This window comes from Nycticebus coucang, chromosome 19, assembly GCF_027406575.1.
Source record: "Nycticebus coucang isolate mNycCou1 chromosome 19, mNycCou1.pri, whole genome shotgun sequence".
Taxonomy (NCBI): Eukaryota; Metazoa; Chordata; class Mammalia; order Primates; family Lorisidae; genus Nycticebus; species Nycticebus coucang.
Genome location: NC_069798.1, coordinates 69,312,886 through 69,332,203, shown reverse-complemented (window position 1 = coordinate 69,332,203; position 19,318 = coordinate 69,312,886). Strand labels below are relative to the sequence as shown.

Below are 19,318 nucleotides of genomic sequence, written 5' to 3'. Positions count from 1 at the left end.
GGCACCCTTGGTCAGCTCTGAGTCCTTTCCCGTTCCAGGCACCCTTGGTCAGCTCTGAGTCCTTTCCCGTTCCAGGCACCCTTGGTCAGCTCTGAGTCCTTTCCCGTTCCAGGCACCCTTGGTCAGCTCCGAGTCCTTTCCCGTTCCAGGCACCCTTGGTCAGCTCTGAGTCCTTTCCTGTCCCAGGGCACCCTTGGTCAGCTCTGAGTCCTTTCCCATCCCAGGACACCCTTGGTCAGCTCTGAGTCCTTTCCCATCCCAGGGTACCCTTGGTCAGCTCCGAGTCCTTTCCCGTTCCAGGCACCCTTGGTCAGCTCTGAATTCTTTCCCATCCCAGGCACCCTTGGTCAGCTCTGAGTCCTTTCCCGTTCCAGGACACCCTTGGTCAGCTCTGAGTCCTTTCCCGTTCCAGGACACCCTTGGTCAGCTCCGAGTCCTTTCCCGTTCCAGGCACCCTTGGTCAGCTCCGAGTCCTTTCCCGTTCCAGGCACCCTTGGTCAGCTCTGAGTCCTTTCCCATCCCAGGGCACCCTTGGTCAGCTCTGAGTCCTTTCCCGTTCCAGGCACCCTTGGTCAGCTCTGAGTCCTTTCCCGTTCCAGGCACCCTTGGTCAGCTCTGAGTCCTTTCCCGTTCCAGGCACCCTTGGTCAGCTCCGAGTCCTTTCCCGTTCCAGGCACGCTTGGTCAGCTCTGAGTCCTTTCCTGTCCCAGGGCACCCTTGGTCAGCTCTGAGTCCTTTCCCATCCCAGGACACCCTTGGTCAGCTCTGAGTCCTTTCCCATCCCAGGATACCCTTGGTCAGCTCCGAGTCCTTTCCCGTTCCAGGCACCCTTGGTCAGCTCTGAATTCTTTCCCATCCCAGGCACCCTTGGTCAGCTCTGAGTCCTTTCCCGTTCCAGGACACCCTTGGTCAGCTCTGAGTCCTTTCCCGTTCCAGGACACCCTTGGTCAGCTCTGAGTCCTTTCCCGTTCCAGGCACCCTTGGTCAGCTCCGAGTCCTTTCCCGTTCCAGGCACCCTTGGTCAGCTCCAAGTCCTTTCCCGTTCCAGGCACCCTTGGTCAGCTCCGAGTCCTTTCCCGTTCCAGGCACCCTTGGTCAGCTCCGAGTCCTTTCCCGTTCCAGGCACCCTTGGTCAGCTCCGAGTCCTTTCCCGTTCCAGGCACCCTTGGTCAGCTCCGAGTCCTTTCCCGTTCCAGGCACCCTTGGTCAGCTCCGAGTCCTTTCCCGTTCCAGGCACCCTTGGTCAGCTCCGAGTCCTTTCCCGTTCCAGGCACCCTTGGTCAGCTCCGAGTCCTTTGCCCTATTTCTCTGCTTTCCTTCTCAGCCAAGTGTCACTTCTCACCTAGCTGCCCCTCCCGGCTCCACTGCCCCAAACAGTAGTTTTCTAATAACTGAGTCTGGACAGTGTGCTCAGCTGCCTCCAGCCCCCCCATGCTCTGCTCCGCCTCCCCCTCCCTGACTGCCCGTCTCCTTGCGCAGCCCTTTCTCTGACCCCCTCATGGTGCCTTTGCTCTGGGCAGCCTCACTATTTCTCTCGCTCAACCTTCCTTCTGTCATTCCCTTTTTCTTCTTACCCCCCCACTCCCTCTCGCTTTCTTTATATATCTTTTAGAAATTTTTTGCAGTGATGGTGTTATTAAGCTTCAGATTCTGATGGCCTCAGCCCTGAGCACTCTTTGGAAACGCAGAACTAAAAGTGGCGATTGTCTCGAGCACATTCCCACCTGGCCTGATGACTTCCTACTTGGCTTACTGACGTAGCAGGTGTCACCGTTGTGCCTACCCTGGGACAGCCCTGACTTCACGGGGTTACTTCTTTGCTCTACATCAGTGGTTCTCAACCGGTGGGTTGCAACCCCTTTTTAACAATGAGAATACATTGTGGCATTAGGAAGGTTGAGAACCACTGCTCTAGATTCTGACAAGGCAGTGAGGAAGTATAGTACAGGCTCTTGTGGCCGTGGTGGTGCTGAGGAGGGAGGGTTCAGCAGACAGACCCTGTTAGGTTGGGGTGTGTGGGCGAGGTTCAGGGACGGCCACCCAAACAGGGTGGCAGCTGAGCTGCCAAGCAGGGGCGGTGAGAGCTGATGAGAGCTGCCCACACAGAGGCACGATGGGCTTCAAGGCTGTGGTGCTGGGAATGAGCAAGAAACAAGGTTGCAGGGATCCGAGGGGCTGGGTCATGGGTGGGTTGCGGGGATCCCTGGGGTGGGGTCATGGGCGGGTTGTGGGGATCCCTGAGGCCAGGTTGTGGGCAGGTTGTAGTGGGGCCAAGTTGTGGGGGTCCCCAGGGCTGGGTCGTGGGCAGGTTGTGGTGATCCGCGGGGCCGGGTCATGGGTTGAGATTTTAGTAAGGATCCCTTGCCAGCATCTTATCAGCACCAGCAGCTGCTTCCCACTGCCTCCCTGAAAAGCCTTTTCGTGAGGTGTGTGAGGAAGCGCAGGAGTCATGCTGCAGCCCCTCCATGGCCCTGTGGCTCTGGGTGCAGGGCGGGACATGGTGGCGCATGATTGCCATTCTTGGGCTCCCACTTTGTAGGAGAGGGAGTCCAGAGGCTTTTCTGGCCACGTTCCTGGGCCTGTCCTTTGATGTGGGGCAGGAGCGGGCTCTGGCTGCAAGAGAGCATGCCCCTGGATCAGTGTCCAGCCCTGTGTTCACACAGTGCAGAGAGATCCCCTGAAAAGAAGTTAGGGTACTCAAGGCCACGGAATTAATGACAGGGCTCAAGTATAAAAATACACGGCTCCCATTAGCAGATTCCTGATAGGCTGACCTGAGGACCTCCAGGTTTTTTCTAAAGCCAGTGGGCATAGCAAGATTATACTTACAGTCTAGAAAGACCAGTCTGGCTGCTGCTGAGATCGTGGGTTGGGAGGGGCTGGATATGAAGATCGGTGCAGTCAGGAGGCCTCGGGAGCCATCCACGTGATGGGTGGCAGTGTGAGCAGAGTGGGTGGCCGCAACTGGACAGAGTGGGGTGGATGGATGAAGACCCCGGTGTGGGGAAGTGAAGGACGGGATTGATGGGAAGGTGGCGGGAGATGAGGGTAAAGGATTGAGTAAGTGCTATGTCCCCTTCCTTCTGTTGAGGGGTCTGTTTTCTTTGTGTCACCCATTGGACCCCTCAGTGAAAGGGGGTGTGACATGGGACTTGCAGGGTCATCTTCCAAGAAGGACCCTTCAGTGAGGGAGGAGGAGTCTAGGACACGGGACTTATAGTATCATCTTCAACAGGCCAGCGCCATGTCCCCTAGGTCATGGCCCCAGTACACCCTCATCCACGGGACAATGAAACTCAGGCTTTCCCCCTCCATTCTCCCCCATGTCAATTCTCAGGTCCAAACAGTATTTCTTCTGTTCTGTCTCTTGAACTTTCTCTGTTTTTTTTTTTTTTTTTCAGCCCCATTGCCATTTTCTTTATTTTCTCTTCACCTGTTCCTTCTTGCCATACTTTTAAAGAACAAATTAAACTATGTTCATGGTCACAGTAGGCATGAAAGCCAGGTGTGAGAAACAATGAGACGAGGCCTTTGTTCTGATGCAGCTCCCCAGAGTCCCCTCCTGCAAACTGCAGCACAACCTCGTGGCCAGGAGACTGTGGGCAGTCTCAGGCCTGGGGGAGGTTTCTCAGTTTTACGTACATGTGTACCCGCACGCACTCAGTCCCGTGAAGCTCTGTTACAAGCTCAGGCTCCATGTCCTTCACCCCGAGCTGCTTCATGTTGCCCTCTGTGCTGCCCCAGCCGTCACCTGCGAGCTCCTTTGGGACCACTTTTGCACACGCCTTCCTCACGCAGAGATTTTCAGTGAAAACTTTCCTGACTGCTCCTCCATCTAGGTCTACCTGGTCTGCTGTGCTCCCAACAGTCAGCGGATGACTTTGACACACAATTTGGTGAATGTTTGCAATGTTTTCATCATTTCTGTTCATTCCTGGCCACCTTGACCTGTCTTCATCAGTGATGCTTTCTCTTCCTACAGAAAAATGTTTAATCTGTTTGTACACTGCCATTTTCTTCATGGCATTATCCCCATAAACTTGGACTAAGCTGTCCCTGACTTCACTTCCACTCTTGCCAAGTTTAACAAGAAATTTAATGTTTGTTCATTGCTCTAATTCAAGCGTGGACATTCCCGTGATGGCACACAAAAACACTCAGCAACAATAATGACACCACTCAGCAAGACACACCCACACATCAACGGGAACATAGCTGGGAGACACAGATACACCGGGGTTATGAGCCCTTACCAAGGTGTTTGTACAATGCCACCAATATAGGTGTGCTATGGCAAGTTTGCGAACTTTATTGTTAGATCTTGTATCACGATAGATACAGAAAACTAAACCACACACAGGTAAGAGCAGTGTGAATTCTGCTGTGACCCCTCATTCCTATGAGGGTAGCAGCTGCCATTGCTAAGCCCCATCACTGGGTACCACTCTGGCATGTGTGTAGGTGGATGATATGTCCTGCACACAGGACAAGGCCAGCTGGTCTCCCTTTGGCGGGCATGTGATACCCAGGGGAGGTTCAGGAGGCATCACACCAGCCCTGTGCACCATGGATGGCCTGGAGCTCAGAAGGGAAGGCCCTGGCCAGGGCCCGCATGGCTGTGAGGTGCTATTTGAGGGATTCGAAGCTGAGATCTGTTTGACTTAAGTCCCCACTTCATCCATCCCACAGGCTACTTTCCAAGCCAAGGGCAGTGGGAGGGGCACTAAGGACTGAGCACTGATGCTCTTGTGTCTGGGACAAGGGGCAGATCCCAGCACGTGTCGAGCTGACCCCTTGGGCCAGGCCAGTGCATGGGAAAGGCTCCCCTACTCACGCCCTTTCTTCCTCAGTACCATTAACACATCATCTGAGGACCTTTTATATTTTCCATCTGGTTTCACTTCAGTTTCTTCCTTGGTTTTAGTACCTTTGCTGTTTCTGAGGAAGCTCCTGGAGTGTTTCCCAGATGACCTGCTCATGGCCCTTCCCTCACGGACACCAAGCTGTGAACAGGGTACACAGGGTTACTCAGAGCAGGAGCAGGCTCTGTCAGCTCAGCAATGAGTTTGGAGGTGGGTATTAGGAGAACATCTCTACAAGCTCTAGCCGAGGGGTCTGGATCAGCTGCACCTGGGAAGGCATGGCTTGGGGAAGAGGCCTGTGTACCTCCATCCTTGGACATGGGGCAGGCTCTGATTCCTGGAAGAATCTCCACTGGGATTTGAAGGAAGTGCTCAGAACAGATGGATGGGGTCCATCATGGGGTGGTGGGGAGTGGCAGCCTTGATGGGTGGCTACAGCAGACCCCGGAGCCCACCTGCTGGGTGGATCTGTGGGGCTGTAGCCACTTAGTTCCTTTTGCCTCAGTTTACTCATCTCTAAAATGGGGACCAGGGTGGGCACCTCATAAGTGCTTGGGAAGGAATAAGTGATTTTATTCACACAAACTGATCCAACAGGGCCTGGCGTACACTAGTGTTCAGTACGCATTAGCCATATGGTAATTCTTACTCTGGGAGGCCCCGCAGAGTGAGGGTCGAGGGAACGGAGGATGCTCTGGGCTGGCGGCGGGCGGGGCCCTTTCCAGTTTACCACCGGTCTGTCTGTGAAACGGTATGTTAAATCCGTGCCCTCCTGAGTGTGACCCTGCCTGGCTTAGCATAGGTGGGAGGGAGGAAGCGCGTCCTTGGCCTTGACAAATTCGAGCTTTATGTCAGCAGTTTCAGAAACACCTTAGCCAATTGATTTAGCTCGTAATATCGTATCATTGTATATGCACAGCATGGTAAAGGAATGGGTTAAATTGTTTCCTGCTGCCCTTTTGATTTTGCTTCTTCCCCCTGTAGTAATCTGATAAGTTGACACGTGGGATAAAATCACCCTCTCTGCCTGGGTTTCCACGGTCACCCCACTTGTCTGTGCCTGGGGTCCTCTCCAGGACTAATGACCACCAACACCCTTCCTTCGCCCATTCCTTCTCTGAGGAACACCACGGAAAGGCCAGACATGTATGTGCAGATGGTTCTAGCACCAACTCAGACCACAGGGGAATGGTTCTGTAAAATGCGTGCTCAATTCTTGGGTTTGAGTTGAAAGACAGTGAGCTCCATCTAGACGTCTGAGCAATTTATTTAGAGCTGTGCAATGTGGGGTCTAGAAGGGGTGGTGGCCGATGACGTACCCAGAACATTTCCTGGGAAGCCCCACGTGGGCCTGTGCGAGAGCTGTGTCGCCAGGTGGTGCTGGTTCACACAGCCGCAGCCATGGCTGCCCCCTGCTCCCCAGAAGCTGAGTGCTGCTCCAGGCCACTGTCAAACATCCTCATCTCCTCCCATCCCTGCTGCTATCTGGGGAGGCGGGGTGATTTTTGCAGTTCATAATTGATAAAAGTGAAGTTCAAAAATGTGAAATGGTTTTCCCCAAATTAAACAGCCTCGAGATGCCAGAACTGGGATAGGGACTGTTCAGTCATCATGCAATAATCTAGTCATGTTTTCAAAGGCAGAGCAATGCAGCAAAATAGGCCCAGATCCTTGCTATTGAAAGCCTCATCTCTTAATCATTCATTGTAATTTGTTACATACTACAGGCCCTTCGAAGAAATGACGGCCAACACATTTCCCTGAAAGAAATCTGGCCAAATACACAGTGAGTTCCAAAATAACCATTGTTGTTGTTTTTTTTTTTTAGTTGTCGTTGTTTGGCAGGCCCAGGCTGGGTTCGAACCCACAAGCCTGGTGTATGTGGTTGGTGCCTTAGCTGCGGAGCTGCAGGCCCCAAGCCCCAAGCCCCAAATAACCATTGTATTTCCAATAGTTTACATTGGCCTTTTGCAGTTACAGAAAGTAAACAAATGTGGGCAACAAAGACTAACGTTACTGAGGGTCCCTAAATTGTTGCCCTAAATTGTTCTATTTACCCAAATGGTTTTGTTTCCTCATTTCAATTCAAAGTTATCAGATACAATATTCTGTATCAATTTACACCGCGGGGGAGTCTTTAATGGTCATTGGCCAACCAAAGAGGCATCTAATTTCTTCCTGGCTGAAATCTCTCTAGAATTCATTACTTTCCTAGACATAAAAAAATAGGCTAAGCTTTTGCATTCCTCACCATGCCAGGCAGTACAGTGGGGGTGCTCCTGTGTTGAGAGGAGGCCTGGAAGTCCACAGAAGGGGAAGTTGGGGGCCACTGGTGTTTTTGGGGAGCAAGGGACCAGCAGAAGTTGAAGTACAGACAAACCATCGGTGGTGAGCACACAGGTGGGCACACTTCCAAAACCACAAATGGGGCAGCAGATCACAGCATTGCTAGGAGGGCAAGGCCGGGAGGATGAGCTGCTCCCCTCGCCGCCTTGCAGCTCCGACAGGCACGCCCACTCTTGCTGGGTCCCTCTGACACACACATTGGGTACTGGGGTCACTTCTTGGAGCTGTCATGGAAGTTGGTACTTGCCAGGTACACAAGGAGGTATTCCGGTACACAAGGAGGTATTCCCCAGTCACATTCCCGCTAAAGCTTATGGCTTCGATTTAAACGCAGGTGGGACCTATCTTTTGGTTGTATGAGACAAATGGCTAGTTTTTGGAAAGAGGGAGGCATGAAATTCTGCTGAGTAAAGTGTTTGCCTGACACAGGCCAAGTCAAGGAAATAGACATGATGGCCCAGTGCTCTGAAATACTACAAACCTGTATTAACGTGGGAAATGCCCACTCCGTTCACACTCGGTAAGAAGTATTCAAATCTGTTATCTTAAAGTTTTTGCTTTTGTAGCTGACAAGTTGCCTTCCTTGGAAAGCCATGTAAAATGCTTACCTAAGGTTTATTTCTATTGGAAAGGGGGTTTTGCCACAATGAAATTTTGAACCCCAGACAACAAACTGATTGATTTTGCAGGAATTTCAATAAAAAAGGTTTTTTGATCCCTCTACCCCATAGCTATAGGTGTTAAACTGTAAAACAATTATCACTGAATATTTAAAATAGATTTAAGTAAAATGATTGTACAAAATGAATGCGCTTCTTTTTCCCAAGTCTTTGCAACAAAGTTGCTTATTTACAGCTTTCCCCTGGTTCCTGATTCACCTAACTGCAGACCTAAGGGTTTTCCTAATTCTCTCTCTCTCTTTTTTTTTTTTTTTGTAGAGACAGAGTCTCACTTTATGGCCCTCGGTAGAGTACCGTGGCCTCACACAGCTCACAGCAACCTCCAACTCCTGGGCTTAAGCGATTCTCTTGCCTCAGCCTCCCGAGTAGCTGGTAACCCAGAGCTTTTCTTAGCTTCTTTCCTGCTCAAACAAAGCATGAGCCAGTCTCAGAAAGCTCTGGTCAGCTCGGTCAGACTGCACCTTCTTTTCCTCGGCTAAGCACTAGATAGAGGTTCCTTATAATCAATAAAGGTCTGTAATAATTCAAATGGTATTCTCTAATTATGAGATCAATTATATCCAATTTGTGTGAGGAACGCTTATGTTGCAAGAGAAATGACTCTATTCAAAGGCAGAAGGCTGACACTTTAACGTCTTTAACATTCTTAACATTTTAAACCTCACCCCAGACATCTTACTAATAAATTTTAACTGTTGTCTTTTGATACAATTGTAAATCTAAGAAAATCATATGACCTTACACAGAAAATGAAATGCCCACTTACAACAGGAACGTAAAGTTTAAATTACTGGGGCCTCTTCCCGCTAGAATTTCAAGCAGCCTGTTCTGAACATGCTTACCAAGGGCGGACGTTTCCAGAGCTCTTTGTTACATACTTGTCCGTCCCTGGGGAGGAGAAACTGTTGACAACAAGCTTTAATTTATTTTTTAGACATTTCCATAAGCAGTAGCCGTCTTTCTCCTTTCTCATTACTCTTCCCGATTCCCTTTTTCTTACCATCTTGATTTCAGGGGTTCCTCTATTTTCGACCAAGTTTGAGAGGTCAACAGTTGTATATTCAACTGTCACGAGACAGCGTGACCACGTCCCAGCAGGCTGTCTTTATCATTCCAGCTCTTTACCAAAGTGTTGTCATTTAACATTAAGCAACAGAGATGATGTGGGCCAATCCTTGTTATACTGAGTCATTAGGAATAATTAGAAAAATTATTATGGCACTTGATTAAGCTACTTTAAAAAAAGAGTGTTTAAGTGTCTTGGAAAATTGATATATTATTTAAAACAATAATCTGTAGAGTCTGATGAAAACGCAGCATCAATTCAACGCAGTGAAGGCTTGTTGGGTACCTCCGTGGTAGACAGAGGGAGGATGCAGGAAACTCAGGTGTAAAATAGCGTCTGTCCTCCAGGAACGTGTTGAGGCAGCGTGAGACCCACAGCCCACACACGAGGAAGAAGCTCCAGCTACCATTTCCATGCTGCGTGTCGGGATTTGATAGGGATTATCTTATTTTGTCTTCCTAATGCTGTGATGAAAGTCCTAGCACTAGTCCCACTGTGCAGATAGGAAACGGAAACCTTAGGTGGTTAAAGATCACAGAAGTGGTGGGTGGCAGAGCTGTTCCCATGCCGGCCGTGGAGAGGAGGCAGAGGGATCACAGGGGGACTTGGTGGCATGCGTGTGGGATCTTCCACCATGGTCTAGGCAGCGTTCTCTGTGGGGGTGAATAAGGGAGTCATCGTGTTAGGCCATAATGTTTCCACATCTGTGTACTTACCAAAGCTATTAAGGAGCATTTATTCATTTCCTCATCAGGAGTCAGTTTTGCATGATGCTTTAGGCTGAGTTAAGTTACCGAGGGAGCCAAGGCTTAACTTTTTTTTTTTTAGGAAATACATAACAATGTATTTAGGGATAAAAGAACTATGATTATGCAACTTAATCTGAAAAATTCAATTAAAAAAAAACCTGGCACACTCACGAACACTATAAGCTGTGATGGTGACACAGCAGGTGGGGTGCAGTGCTGACGCTGGGTGCTTCTGGATGCAGGACATGGGTGGAGCTGTGATGGTGACATAGCAGATGGGGGTGAGGTGCTGATGCTGGGTGATTCGGGGTGCAGGACATGGGTGGAGCTGTGATGGTGACACAGCAGATGGAGGTGAGGTGCTGATGCTGGGTGATTCTGGGTGCAGGACATGGGTGGAGCTGTGATGGTGACACAGCAGATGGGGTGAGGTGCTGATGCTGGGTGATTCTGGGTGCAAAACGTGGGTGGAGCTGTGATGGTGACACAGCAGTTGGGGGTGAGGTGCTGATGCTGGGTGATTCTGGGTGCAGGACATGGGTGGTGCTGTGATGGTGACACAGCAGGTGGGGTGCAGTGCTGATGCTAGGTGATTCTGGGTGCAGGACATGGGTGGAGCTGTGATGATGACACAGCAGGTGGGGTGCAGTGCTGACGCTGGGTGCTTCTGGGTGTAGGAACATGGGTGGAGCTGTGATGGTGACACAGCAGGTGGGGTGCAGTGCTGACACTGGGTGCTTCTGGGTGTAGGAACATGGGTGGAGCTGTGATGGTGACACAGCAGGTGGGGTGCAGTGCTGATGCTGGGTGATTCTGGGTGCAGGACATGGGCAGAGCTGTGATGATGACACAGCAGGTGGGGTGCAGTGCTGACGCTGGGTGCTTCTGGGTGTAGGAACATGGGTGGAGCTGTGATGGTGACACAGCAGGTGGGGTGCAGTGCGGACCTGGGGTGATTCTGGGTGTAGGAACATGGGTGGAGCTGTGATGGTGACACAGCAGGTGGGGTGCAGTGCTGATGCTAGGTGATTCTGGGTGCAGGAACATGGGTGGAGCTGTGATGGTGACACAGCGGGTGGGGTGCAGTGCGGACCTGGGGTGATTCTGGGCACAGGACATGGGCAGAGCTGTGATGGTGACACAGCAGACGGGGTGACGTGCTGACACGGGGTGATTCTGGGCACAGGACATGAGTGCCTTTTGCATTACTTGTGCAACTTTTCCTCTGTAAGATTGAAATTATTCCCAAAGAAAAGAAGAATGTCCCTGTGCTTGACCTTTTGCAGATTCCGAAGTTGTCCCAGTTCCTGGCAGCATTCTTGCTGGTGTGCCTCAGCCGCCTTGTCAGCTCTGCTTTGTAACCGCGCCTTCTCAAGGTCAGTGGGGGCTTTGGTGCATCTATATAAGAGATCCCGAGCGGCCTCCATGTTGAGCATGTAGTATCAGAGCTCTGTCAGCTTTAAATCTTCATCGGATGAGACTCGACCCTCTGCTTTCCTAAGTTTTTCAAAAAGCTCAGCGACCTTCAATAGGTACTTTCACTGAGCCAAGGTTTGAATTCGCAGCCTTTATTCTTGAGAATGTTTTCATGCACAGCGCTTGGTTGGTTTTAGGAGGGAGAGGTGGGTGTGCAGTGGGTGATACGCGAAACAGACTCTGTTCCTCTAGAATAAGAGTTCCTACAAATCCCTTATGGTCCTGGACAATCTCACCAGGAAGCTAGATTCTAAATAATAGCCGAGGGTAAATGGCGCAGACAAAAGGGAGTACATTCTCTACTTCCAATTACTGTGATGCACTGAACTCATGTGTGTTTAAATGTGGCTTAATCTAATTTTCCTTATTATTATCCTTTGTATATGAAACATTTATGGTTTGTCCTGTCTTTCCTTTCCTTTTCTCTTTTTTCTTCCTTTTTTGACATAAAGTCTCTCTGTCTGTCACCCTGGATAGAGTGCTGTGGCATCACAGCTCACAGCAATGTCTAACTCTTGGGCTTGAGTGATCCTCTTGCCTCAGCCTCCCGAGTAGCTGGGACTATAGGCATGTGCCGGCTAGTTTTTTTTTTTTTTTTTGTCCTAGTAGAGACAGGGTCTTGTTCTTGCTCAGGCTGGTCTCGAATCCTGAGTTTAAGTAATCCACCTGCCTGGGCCTCCCAGAGCACTGGGATTACAGCACACCAAGCCCAGCTGGTTTGTCCTTTTGATTGGCAGATTCCTGCCACATGCTCGCTAAGCACTGGGCTCTAAGTTGCTGCCACTAAGGCCAGGAACTGTTTGTTATCATTGCCATTTGGTTGATTTTGTTTGTTGTCGTTGTTGTTTTTCTTCAGGGAAGGGGTCTTTTTATCCCTGGTACATAGAAGGTGACAGCTAATAAATGCTTGTCAAATGGATATATGTTTATGTCACCAGACTCAGATTTCAGTGATGGATCTAACGCCGTGACGGTGCCTGTGGCTCTTAGCTGCTCCATCTGCCTCCCCCGAGAGCCGCAGGAGGTCTGGAGAGGCTCCGCCCAGCTTGGGTTTTATCTTGGGATCTTCCCATTTGACCTCCTAAGAGACGATCTTTGACGTCTACCTACATGTTCCTTATTCCAGTTCCTCAGCCATATTAGGCCTTTAATCAAGTTTTCTTGGGTGAATTAGTATCTGTGCTTGTCACGAAAATTATAAGACAGAGAAGAGTGTGGCAGTCACTGTGTCCCCAGCACTCCTAGTGCATCTGACATTTTAAGTGGTTCCCGTGTGTCTGCTGGCTCCATTGGTCAAAGCTGCTGCTCTCCCCTGACCTCAAAACTGACTTCTTTTCCACTCTCCAGATGAGCAAGATGAAGAAACTCAAGTGAGCACCTCCAAGGTTCCCCTCCCGCATCTGCCCACGGCTTCCCTTTCCAGGCAGGCGGACCTGGGCAGCTGCCCGGCAGACCTGACCTTCTCCCTCTCCCTGCAGGGCTACACCTTAGCCCAGCTACGTCTGTTCTGCTTTAAAAGATGTCTGCCTCGAATGGATCTCTTTGAAGTAGAAGCACTGTATATGTATAAATCTAAGGAGAGAAATACACAATGCAGCTCCCGTCACCTTCAACTCCTCCCGTGCTCGTAGAAGAGACCCCGCCCAGCTGTCATTTGCCTGGGTGGTTTTCCAGCCCTGGATTCCTCCCTGTCATTTGAGGCTGAAACCCATGGAGATGGTTTGGTGTAAGTGGACACTGGCAACATGGCAGTGCTCTGTTAACAAGGACACTGCACTTGGGTGAGTTGTGCTTTTTTCCACAGTCATGTTTCAGAAGTGGACTAAGAGGCTCATCAGAGATGCGTCAGACCCATGGGAGAGGGAGGGAGCTGGGGGTCAAGACTTGACTCGTCTGGAGCCAGTGTCCAGGCAGGACAGGTGTGTGTGGGGGTGGGCGTGGTGAGCAGAAGCTCTCAGCTGGGCACAGGTGAGGAAGTTGAGGGCATGGAGGGGCCCGTCTCTGTTAGTCCACTTCTGAAACACGATTGCAGAACAGAATCAATAGGTTTAGGACACACAGCTAATGAGAGGCTGCCTGGCGCTAAAACACAAGATTGTGTTCTGTCCCCTGTAAGAAGCTAGACCTCACCACGGGACTCCCACACCTGTTCACGCTGCCCAAAGTTCCTTTAACTCCAGACAGAGTGTGTCGTTTCACAGAAAGAAAAACACAAAGTTCAAATACTGATTATGGTAAGGTAGTAAATAAAAGTAAAATTTAATCTGGCAGGAAGTGCCAGCATTCCACCGGATAAATAACTAATAATAGGCATCTGCTGATCTCTACTGGTGGCCAGGAAGGGAGGCCCCTGCCAAGGGGGATGGGCTTAGACAGCAGGTGCCAAACACTACTCCCCTGTGGGCTGGAGAAGCTGAACTCTGAGTGAGACCGTGCTCCTGCCTGGGCATGTAAGGAACTGTGCCACGGCCACCACATGTATGTGTTGCCATTATTTTAAATATGGAACAAGCTTTCCTAAGGATTCCTCAGTGAAGTTGGACACTACATGTTGACGGTCACATTGGTAATGTTAAAGTCTGTACCTGTTCTAGATGGCCTGCTGACGCAACATGTCTCACCTCCACTGGTCAGCACGCCCTGCTATCTTGGAAACTGCTGCACCTTGAAACCACTTACTCTAGAGTGAGGCCTGAGATACTCCGGAGATGAACTGTGGAAAGCCTGAAGGGCTCTGCCCTCTTACTCCCCCAAATTCCTGTTTTGACCCAGGATGACATGGCCTATGAGACTGCGGGGAGCGGCCAGCTAAGGAACCCTAGGAAGCAGTGTTTCTGGAGAGCTGATGAGCTGGGACAGTCCACCTCCTAGTTTTGTGTTGGGATGCCCACTGACCTTCCCATAACTGCACACACGCCAATGTGAAGGTGTGCTCCTGTTCCAGATCCCTTTCCCTCCTGAGGCTGGTGCGCTGATACAGAACACAGCTGTCAGTGAGCAGGGAGACCCCCCCCTCCCCACCAATCAGGGGTTTCCTGTGCCCGTCAAAGCAGCTCCCTCAGGACCTGGAGTAAAGGCTTATCTCTAATGTGGTCATTGGAGTGCACTGACACGTTTAATGTTAGTCCATTTCCTGATAGTAAGGGGCTCTCGCCTATCTGGAAAGAAAGGAAATCGAGAACCTTGATAGAAACACACTGGGTGGCTTACTAATTGTGGGGTCCACAGATGGGACTCCGTGGCCTGACCAACAGGAGGATCAGGCGTTCTGGAAGGTGCATGTTCAGAAGCAGAGCAAGTGTTTCCATGCCTTTCAGTATCACCAGTAAAGCTATCCAAGTGTTGAAGACTTTGCAGAGCTCACCCAAAGTTGCTAGAGCTGCTGGAGTTCATTAAAGCCACAAAGCAGAGAGAGAAGGTGCTGCTGGGAACCAGGTTTCGTGTGTGAGACGCCACTGCCGTGAGCGCCCCAGGAAGGTGCATGTGGGCCTCTGCAGGGCACTCGGTCAGAGGCCAGACAGCTGGATCTGTAGATCAACACCTTTACTCCAAGTATTTTATAGGGAACTTTGAAATTGCAGGAAAGGTACTACTTCACTTGAAGGTAAAAATGGGCTTTTATTCAAAGGAAAAAGAAACGAAGAGCTTCAGATATAATTAAACGAGGGAGCCTTGATCCAGTTACACATGTCAAGTGTCTGTAGTTCTGATATGAAGACTAGCGCATTGCAGGCTCTTTAAATAATAACTTCACTGCTTCCAGTAACATCTCAAGTATCAAGAAAGGGCCCGTGGGTAACTTGTAAAGCTCTCTCCGAGGCTGCCTTCTGCTTGAGCCACACCGACAGTCTTTGTCACCAGCAGCACCAGGGCCTCTCCTGTCTGACCTTGTATCTACCACTTTCTTCCTCTTCTTGGGATACATTTCCTTCTTTGGGCTTGCCGACCCCTCTTTACGTTGTGTGTCTCTAGATAAATATTTCTTCTTCAGGAAGCCTTCCGGGCTCTCAGAGTCTGCTGTTGTTGCCCTGAAGCAAACGACCCGTCTCACTTGTTATTCTGGGTTGTTACTGTCATCACTTGACATCCCCATGGTCTGAAGATGACCTACATATGGGGCTGTAATGTCCCCGGTCACGCTGTATGCAAACTGCAGGCCCTTACCCTGGGGCTGGACTGCGCGCCCAGCCCAGGGCATCCCCCGCTGAGCACGCGGGGAGATGATTTCTTCTTCTACATCTGTAGTTAGGCGGGGATGAGGTTAGTGGCTGCAACCAATGGACCACAGGCAAGTTACATTCACTCCATTCCTTTTCTCAGTAACTATAAAATGGGACTACGAGGCACCTGCCCTGTGTGAGTCTTAGGAGGGTTTAGAAGGACAACACAGTCAAATTGTCTCAGAACAGCCTGGGGCAGTATAAGGGCTGAATAAACATTATTTTGTTTGTAACTATTGTTACATTATTATTATACATTATTACATTATTCTGTTTGTAACTATTATGCTGTTGGTAACTTCTTTCACTGTCTACTGTAATCACAAAGTACTTTTGCTCTCCACCTTTAACTTCCAATAACAGAGTACTTGGATAATTTTAACATAGTTCTGTTTTATTTTGAACTGTTCTGGCAGCATCCATAAAAATACCACCACAATATTGTACTGTGAGGTAAGACAGCCAAATGCCAATCACATTTCAACAGCTAGTGGGCTATAAAGTTTACTGTTATCCATCTTTTTTCTTCCAAGAAACATGTATTTGTGTTATTGCTCTAAATTAAACTTGAGTAAAATGCTCAATGAACAATGAGAGTTCTGTTCTGCTTTTATGAGGTAATAACTTTCATCCTGATTTGATAAACTTTGAGGATTTCCTTATTGAAAATGAACATTGCCCACCACAAGTGCCTGATCTGGGTGGTGCTTGCTGCTGGAGCCTTGAGATCGGGGCTTAGGGAAATGCCCAAACTTTACATAGTAATGGTGGAGCCCAGGTGGTTGGATATGGAGAAGAGATGGGATTTGAATCAAAGAACAGATAAAATCCAATTTCAAAGGAAAAATTATTTAAGAATTTAGCCAGATAGACATAGATTTTGAGGCAAATATCATCATTAAATAAACAATTGCCGAAAAAGGTGCTGACAATCTTTTTTTTTTTTTTTTTTTTTGTAGTTTTTGGCCAGGGCTGGGTTTGAACCCACCACCTCCGGTATATGGGGCCGGCTCCCTACTCCTTTGAGCCACAGGCACCGCCCCCTAACAATCCTTCTTGCTTCGTGAGTAAGTAGATATCAGTACCCATACTATATAGTCAAGAGTCAAGACAGCAGAACAGGTCCATGGAGATGAAAATGAATGCAGCAACCTTTACAGTTTTTTTATTATTAATTTTTATGGCTACATAATTGTTGTACATATTTATGGGTAAGAATGAAGATTTAGGTAGCTGGGCCCTTTGGAATTGCTCTGGAGGACATGATGAACTTACCATTTATAGTGAGTGAGTGAAACCCCTTCCTGTAGGGCCTTCAGGTGGGCTCAACAGTGTCCTCAGATGGCAGAATTAGGTGCCCCTTCCTTACCCAGTTCCTTAATTTTAAAAGACTTCCCCAGGGTTTGACAACTCCTATAGGTTAAGTTACTCTAGAGCAGGCGTCCTCAAACTTTTTAAATAGGGGGCCAATTCACTGTCCCTCAGACTGTTGGAGGGCCAGAAATAGTTAAAAAACAAAACAAAACTATGAACAAATTCCTATGCACACAGCACATACCTTATTTTGAAGTAAAAAACAAAACAGGAACAAATACAATTCATACTGCTTCATGTGGCCTGTGGGCCGCAGTTTGAGGACGCCTGCTCTAGAGGGTTAGGATGCCAAGAGGGTGTAAAAACGTCTGATTTTCACCCACCTTTAATTCCCTAATGAAACTTCGTCTGTTATCGAGGCCTGTCTGTTGAACTCACCTGGTCTGAAGCAAAGACACCACTCTTTTTTTTATTTTTTTGTAGAGACAGAGTCTCACTGTATTGCCCTTGGTAGAGTGCCGTGGCGTCACACGGCTCACAGCAACCTCTAACTCTTGGGCTTACGCAATTCTCTTGCCTCAGCCTCCCGAGCAGCTGGGACTACAGGCGCCCGCCACAACGCCCGGCTATTTTTTTGTTGCAGTTTGGCCGGGGCTGGGTTTGAACCCGCCACCCTCGGCATATGGGGCTGACGCCCTACTCACTGAGCCACAGGCTCTGCCCATAAAGACACCACTCTTTAATTTGACACACTGAGGGTGCTCAGTGTGTCAAGAGAATTTCACAAGAGAATTTCTTTTTTTTTTTTTCTCAATTTGGTAAATAACCCTTTCAATTTATTTTTTAATGCACAAAACCCTGCATGTATTTATGGTGTAAAACAAGATATTTTGATATATTTATACATTGTGGAATGGCTTCATCAAGCTATTTATCATATATCCATCACTTCATATACTTATGTAGTGAGAACATTTGAAGTCTCTTACAATTTTCAAGTACATAATATGCATTGTTATTAATAACAGCCATCATGTTGTACACAAGAGAATTTCTGCCATGGCCACACCTAGTCGCGGCACCATCCTGTCTCAATATGTAGTGATACAATGGACCCTTTAGCCACCTCTCCACACCACTTGTCTGGATGGGGGTCATGTCCATCACCCCACACTGTAGCCAGAAAACTGTGGGCTGCCAGGTTGCCTAGGAGAAGTCTAGTCCTATAAGGAAATCAACCCACAAACAAATATACTGACTGAGAGAGACAGTGAAATTGCCGAGCAATGAATTAAATTTCTTGCAAGAGAAAAGCAGTGATAGTATATGTGTTAAACGTACACATGTGGAGGGGAAAGTCTACAATGCTGGTGGTTGGTGTGGTGGAGACAGCCTTTGTCCCAGGTGTCGCTGGAGTGCAAACCGCTGGTGTGTTCACGGGAGGGTTTGATAAGTGAAGATCTGCGTGAAGATTCACCACTAAGGTACAGGTCTCGCTACAGTGCCTTAAAATACAGAAGAGGAGACACATTTCATTATAATTTACCGGAAATATTTGATGTAAACTCATTTTATTCAATAAATAAAAATCTGTAAGAGTCAAATTGCTTAAAATATATAAACCTATATGCTGTTAAAAAATAATAGATGCTTTTTAGGTAAGCTTAATACAGAATTACAAAAATGTACCTTCTCTTTTCTCGTGAGTCTGACTTAGAGGAGGGCAGTCAATTACTTGAAATCAGTTAGCACTTGGTGAGCTAACACAGAAGAAAGCGAGGCTAGTCTCACTGATGTGAGAACAGCCTTCGACAACGTAGTTTTTAAATGGAAAAAGATCTCCAGTGCTGGATGTCTTTTGAATTCTAGTTTTCTTATAACACTTGGGCCAAGTTCAATATGAATGGACACTCTCCTCTAAAATAATCAGGAGCTGATTGATTAGGCCTTTAAAATATTTGTAGGTTGTCTTGATGTTTAGTTGAAATTCCCTCCGGTACCTGCATACTCGGTCAGGAGGGAAGAGCAGAGACTGAGGCTCTGAGGAGTTTTGTAGGGGTCTTGCCCTGAAAAGGCTTAATTATTTACCTTTATTTTACTTTCAGAAAAATCCAATCTCTCTCCTGTGGTCTAAGACCCCTGGAACAAATCTTATAGTTGTCTTTTGGGTGTGCAGAGATCTCTGCAGGGAAAGTGAACCTGAGTTGTGAGACCAGCCTACGGGGCAGGAAGCTGGACACCCCAGCTGAAGTGTGCTGAAGACGTTTTCTGTGTGCCCTGTACAACTTTCTCTGTTCTTCCAAAAAAGGCAAATAGCCAAGGAAGAATGATGAGTTAATTTCACATAAAGAACAATACTAGAATATCTAAATTAATTTAATGATTACGAAGAATAGTCTTGGCCACATCAATTTCAGATGTGCTTGCGAGTGGGAAGCGATTTTCGATTTATGTATGTCATTCTGATATTTCTTCAGTAGCTGAGGAAAAAAAGAATTTTTGGATTTCTGTTAAATTGATTTGGTAATTTCTTTTACAGTTTTTTTTGTGTTTGAATAGCTGGCAGAGCCATATAATGTTTAGGAATTTAACTCAAGAAATGTTC

At 48.3% G+C, this 19,318-nt stretch overlaps 1 long non-coding RNA gene across 2 annotated transcripts in view; it reads left to right on the top strand.

The window, feature by feature from the left end:
• Positions 1-15,912, top strand: part of LOC128572071 (uncharacterized) — a 30,520-nt gene extending 14,608 nt beyond the window's left edge. The window contains exons 1-3 of one of the 2 annotated variants that reach the window (XR_008376036.1): positions 9,722-9,906; positions 10,990-11,079; positions 12,527-15,912. This is a non-coding gene — a long non-coding RNA (uncharacterized LOC128572071). Of the gene's footprint in view, positions 1-9,721; positions 9,907-10,989; positions 11,080-12,526 lie in introns of those variants that run through there. The other variant, XR_008376035.1, reaches the window with a different exon arrangement.
• Positions 15,913-19,318: the final 3,406 nt, after the last annotated feature.